This window comes from Bison bison, unplaced genomic scaffold (genome assembly GCF_000754665.1).
Source record: "Bison bison bison isolate TAMUID 2011002044 unplaced genomic scaffold, Bison_UMD1.0 scf7180017864313, whole genome shotgun sequence".
Lineage (NCBI taxonomy): Eukaryota > Metazoa > Chordata > Mammalia > Artiodactyla > Bovidae > Bison > Bison bison.
Window position 1 is genome coordinate 2,650,429 of NW_011494885.1, and position 5,693 is coordinate 2,656,121.

A 5,693-nucleotide genomic window follows, 5' to 3' on the forward strand; every position below is an offset into this window, starting at 1 on the left:
GAGACTGTACTCCAAAACAGACATGAGATAGATCTTCTGATCCCTGAACAAGGAGGGACTTGAGCTATCCTGGCGATGTGAATTTAAAATTGACCAATGTCCCTACTAGTCCTCGTTATGCTATATTGATGATGCCTATGATTATTCCATGTACTGTCAATTGTCTAACCTGTTTTGTCTCTGCCCAGGTCAACCAGCTACAACATGCAGTGCCAGTTCAACAAAGATATAAAACTACAGCTGACCACGGAAAATATCACACGCCCTTGGACACCGCTATAAGGACTCTGAAGATTGAGACTAGCAAGAGGGGGAGGCCCAATACCCCTCGCCGCCCCAGTTCAGCAGGAAGTAGCCAGAAAGACCTCGACGCCCCTATTCCCAAAGAATTGGGCCTCCCATCTCTTGAGCGGGGAATGTTAGGTAGGTAGAATAGGGAAAAGGAGTCCAAAATGGCGGTGGCTAAAAGACAAGGAAGGTCCGAGGACCAGAGTGAAGACTTCAGGCAGAACAAACAGAACAAACTCCTGGCTAAGCCCAATTTGCATAGAGCAGGCCCAGGTGGAGGAAAAAACATATAAAAGGAGGAGCCAAAGCGCTTTCTTTCAGACTCTCTCTCCCACGTGCCTGCGCTCTTTTCTTTATATCTCTCTCTCTCTATCTTCTAAATAAAATGGAGCTGTAACACTGAATTGCCTAAGAGCTGTAACACAGTTTGTCCAAGACCCGAGAGCTGTGATGCGCCGAGGGCTTTAATGTCCGTTGCTCCAAATCTTTGTTGTGATGAGACAAAGAACCGAGGAACATACACTCGCGTGACAATTATCTTCTGGGATTTTGCAATGTTTGTGGTATTTGCCAGCTCTTTTAAATATGTAATATGTTATTATTTCACATTCTAAGTAAATTTTCATACCCATACTGAATTTTGTGTTAGCGATTTTGTATTCCTTTTCTTAAAGAACGCTCCCCTCCCTTACTCCCCTATTAAATTCTGTAAGCTATATCACCCTGTTGATAACTCTTAAACCAAAATAGGGGTAGTTTTCAAGCTGTGTGATCCCGGGCCAGTGGCTGTACCTCTCTGAACCTATTTCCTTAGTGACAAGATGGGAATTATAATAGCTCCCACAGTGCAGGGTTTTTGCTAATTTTAAATAAGCCAAGGCCTGCAAACTGCTAAGTGCAGGCTTGGAACACACCGACCGACGATAAATCTCAACCAGTCTTCACGCTAAGAACATTTCCTTAGCGTCTTAACCCGAGGCGAAGACCTCGCTCTGCGCATGTGCGTCGGACACTTTCCCGTCCCGCCCCCGTCCCTCCATATGGGCGTGGTCTGCTCTGCCGCAGGGGGTTGTGGGCGGAGTCAAAGAGCTACTTCCGGGATTTCCTCCCTCTCCGAGGTGCAACCTTCTTTCTATGATTGGCAGTAGTTTCCAGCCAATAGTGATTGGAGAGGAAACTGACGCTCCGACACATTTTGGAACTTCTCTTCAGAGTTGACCAATTGCAAGCTCTGGAGGGGACTGAAGTGACGGGCGTCTGTTTTGACTAATGAGAACTTGGCTGCGAGTAAGCCAGAACCAATCAGCAGCGAGAAGGCCGGATCCTGGGGCGGGGTTGGAGCTTCGGCAGTTGAACCGCTCGCGAGGAGGGGCGTCCCTGGAGAAGGTGAGAGACGGCTAGGGTTGCGGTGCGTGGGTCGGAGTAGCGATCCTGGGGGCGAGGGGGTGCTCTGGGGGGAGAATGGGCTGAGCAGGCATCTGACCTAGTAGTGTGAGAATCGGGAGGGGTTGCCTTTAACACGGGTAGGCGCTTTCGTGAGAGGTTGTGAGACAGGGTAGTATGTGAGTCGGGGGCTGCTTTCTGTTTCGCATGAGGCTCTTGAACGGGGAAAGTGTGTAAAGTAGGATACAGCAGATGGTGAAACGTAGAAATGCCCTTGTAGGACAGACTTGCAATTTATTGGGAGGTTTTAAGACAGAGGATTATTACAGCGCGATGTGGAGTGGTGGAGGTCCCTGCCATCTGTTAACAAGCTTTGATTTGGGTGGAGGGCAGATGAAGAACAATATTGTGGGAAGGAATGTGTGAAGACTCCAGGGATGAGAGTGTGTTTTGACGACTTGTGAAGGCTTTTGATACACGTAACGTTTACTGAGGGCTGTGTGACAGGCACCTACCAAATGTTGCATGTGAATTAACTCAGACTTCTTAATAATGCCACGGGTGGTTAAGAGTGTGGGCTCTGGCATTGGGTTGCTTTAGTTTGAACGTTGGCCCTGCCACTGGGTGAGTTGTTTAATCCTCTGTGCCTCAGCTTCATCACCAGAAGAATGACCTTCTCTCTTCTCTGGCTATACCATTCACCTGGTGGACTCACCCAGCCTCTTGGTTTCATATACTCTTTATGTAATGATGTTTCTAAGTGTGTATCTCCATTTGGAGTCTCTACCCTGAACTCAAGGCTCATATGTGCAGTGGCTGGCACTACTGTTCTCTACTTGGAAGTCCAGCTGACACACAGACTTCAAAAACGTGTCCCAAACTAAACTTGGAGTTTTCCCCTTCAGCCTCCAAACCTAGTTGATGACAGTTCCATCCTTCCAGGTACTCAGGACAGAAACCTTGGAGTCGGCCTTCACTCCTTCCTGTTCTCTCACCCACGTACTGTCCATCAGTCAGCAAATCTCATGATCAACCTTCAGAACACATGGGACTTCCCTAGTGGTTCAATGTTAAGACTGTGCGCTTCCAATGTAGTGGGTGCCGGTTCGATCCCTGGTTAGGAAACTAAAATCCCACATGTTGCACAGCATAGCTTAAAAAAAAGAAAAACACCACATCCAGAATCCAGTCATATCCCACCACCTCCTTTGCTACATTTGGCCTAAGCCATCACCTGTTCTTACCTGGTCTGCTGCAATGGCCTTCTCACTGACTTCCCTGCCTCTACCCTTGACCCCACGGTCAAGTTAGTTCAAAAGTCAGATCAAAAAAAAAAAAAAGTCAGATCATGTTGCTCTGCTGTTCATAACCCCCCCATGGCTCCCATCTCATGCAGTAGAAGTCTTCACCAAGCCTACGAGGCCCCACCTGATCCAGCTCCCTCTCTTCCATGCTCTCAAATCCCACCAATCCCACTTGTTCATCCTGCTTCAGTTGCCCCAACCCGTTTGCTGTCCATCAAACAGCAATAAAATCTCCACTTGGGAAATGTACTTGCTGTCCCCTCTGTCTGCAATGAATTCCCCCAGGCTCTCACTGACAACCCAAAACCAAAATAGCTTCTGTCACCCTCTGGCTTTATTTTTTTTCATAACACTCACCACTACTTCACGTAGATTAGTGTTTGTTTATTTCCACTGGGCTACTTCGACGTCCCTCAGAGTGTGGGCTCCAAGTGGATCTAGAACTCAGCAACTGGAAACGTGCATAGTACTTAAAGGTATTGCTGCTGCTGCTGCTGCTAAGTTGCTTCAGTCGTGTCTGACTGTGCGACCCCATAGACAGCAGCCCACGAGGCTCCCATCCCTGGGATTCTCCAGGCAAGAATACTGGAGTGGGTTGCCATTTCCTTCTCCAATGCATGAAAGTGAAAAGTGAAAGTGAAGTCGCTCAGTCGTGCCCGACTCTTAGCAACCCCATGGACTTGAGCCTACCAGGCTCCGTCCATGGGATTTTCCAGGCAAGAGTACTGGAGTAGGGTGCCATTGCCTTCTCCACTTAAAGGTGTTATTTGTACTGTTTCACCATTACATTTCTTGAGAGGTCTCCCTGTGATATAGGGCAGGACTGTTAAGCTTTGGGAGGGTGTTGGGTTGTGTGTTGGGGTCTAGATGGGGTCATAAACTGAGCAGAATGTGGTGGCCAGTAGCAGAAGATCTCAGCTCTAGTTTGTGCTGGGGAAGCTTGTGGGAAATGCAGATTCCTGGGCCCACCTCCAGAGATTCTGCCTCTAGCTTTGGGACCACGCCCAGAACACTGCCTTGTCACCAACTCCCATGTTGAAGCTGAAGGTCTGCATTCCTTACTTTGAGAAACAGGTCAGTTCAGAGCTCGGGGTTGAACTCTTCATCAGTCAACTCCCCTTTGTTGTTGGCCTGGTGCTGGCCAGTGTTGGGAACCCTGAAGTGATTGAGGTAGTCCTTACCCAGCTTGGGAGTCAGGGAGGGCTTCCTGCAGCAGGGGGGACACTGGAGCTGAGACCTGGAAGATGACAGAGGAGTGAGCTGAGAGGAGAAGACCTAGCTTGTATCTCCAGTGCCCTGAGCCCTGTCTCCTGGTATCGAGCATGAATTCACAAGCAGCTGCTGATCTGTGCCAGGCCCGGGGAGCTGAAGATACAAGAATGGTCAAAATGGCTGTGCCTTCATGGGCATCTGGCTTGCCAACTTATCATCAGCTAGTTGTACAGATGGTAATAGCTGACCAAGTGCCAGGCACTATTTGAAGCATCTTATATATACTGACTAATTCAGTTCCCACAATAATCCTATGTGAGGCGGGAGTTCTTATTATCCCTGCTTCACCAATGGAGAGAGGTTGGGAGAGGCTAAATGACTTGCCTGGGGTCACATTGCGGGTTAGGATCTGAACCCTGGAGTGCTTAAGGTGTGAGGCCCCATTTGGATTTGTTCTGGGAGGGAAAGGAGCAGAGGGTTAGGGGAGGAACTGGAAGGTGGTAGTCAGGGAAGGGCCGCTGAGGAATGAGTAGAGGGTGAATGTGCCAGTCCCTCACTGCAGGATTCCAGGCAAGTCTCAGTTTCATCTACAAAATGGGGGATGGTTACAGTACCTACCAGAGAGTGGAACTAATGGTGAATCATTGGTTGTTAAGTGGGCATGGTGTTTATCTAAGGCAAAACACATTTGAAGGATGGCAGGGGAGGGAGAGTCTGATACCCCAGGGGGTGGTGATGGGCTTCAGTGTGCACTATGGAGGTCTGGATGGTGGAGTGTCTTAAAGGGTTTTGGGGTCTACATTCCAAGGGGATAGTGTGGAAGACCTTGGTCTGTATTTTGGAGTGCAGGGCTAAGGGAGAGGGGGCTCTGTTCAGCCCTAATTCAACCATGTGATGGCTGGGGTTGGGGGAGGGCAGGGGCCATGAGCTTGGAATGGGGCTAGGAGGAGTTACTTAGGCCAGGCCGTGTGTGTGTGTGTGTGTGTGTGCGCATGCACACACATGTGCACATGTGCATGCATGTGCGCACTAGGTCATGACTGGCTGGACTGTTTGGGGGTGGCAGATAGTGGGGAAACAACCATCAAGGGTGGGGACTGCCAGGGGCGGGGATTTACTCATATCTGGTGTGGGAGGTGGTGATTTGGATTTGTTTTGGGGGAGCCCAGCGTAAGGATTGTCAGCTCTGGTCGGTCCTGTGAAATCTGAAATATCCAGGGAGCACAGTTTGGGAAGAGGAGCTGGGGTGGTAATGCAACATTGCAAATGCACAGGTGGGTCACTTTAGCGAAAGATGGGAGGGCTGGGAGTTGGAAAATGAGTGTGTGTGTGTATGCGCGCGTGCACTCATGCAGTAAAACCATGATGTCATGAGGCCAGAGAAATGGGGTTAGGTGTGTGGCCCAGAGTGGGGCGCTGGAGAGTCCACACTTAGTGAACGAAGTGGAGGTTCTGACGTCACGGGTTGACGGGGGTGGGGTGGGGGGCGGCGCTTCAAAGGCAAGG

At 49.7% G+C, this 5,693-nt stretch overlaps 1 protein-coding gene across 1 annotated transcript in view; it reads left to right on the top strand.

Moving 5' to 3' along the window:
- Nucleotides 1–1,627: 1,627 nt before the first annotated feature.
- Nucleotides 1,628–5,693, top strand: part of CCDC61 (coiled-coil domain containing 61) — a gene marked incomplete at its 3' end in the record, with an annotated part of 20,199 nt that continues 16,133 nt past the window's right edge. The window contains exon 1 of the mRNA XM_010852708.1: nt 1,628–1,674. The remainder of the gene's footprint in view (nt 1,675–5,693) is intronic.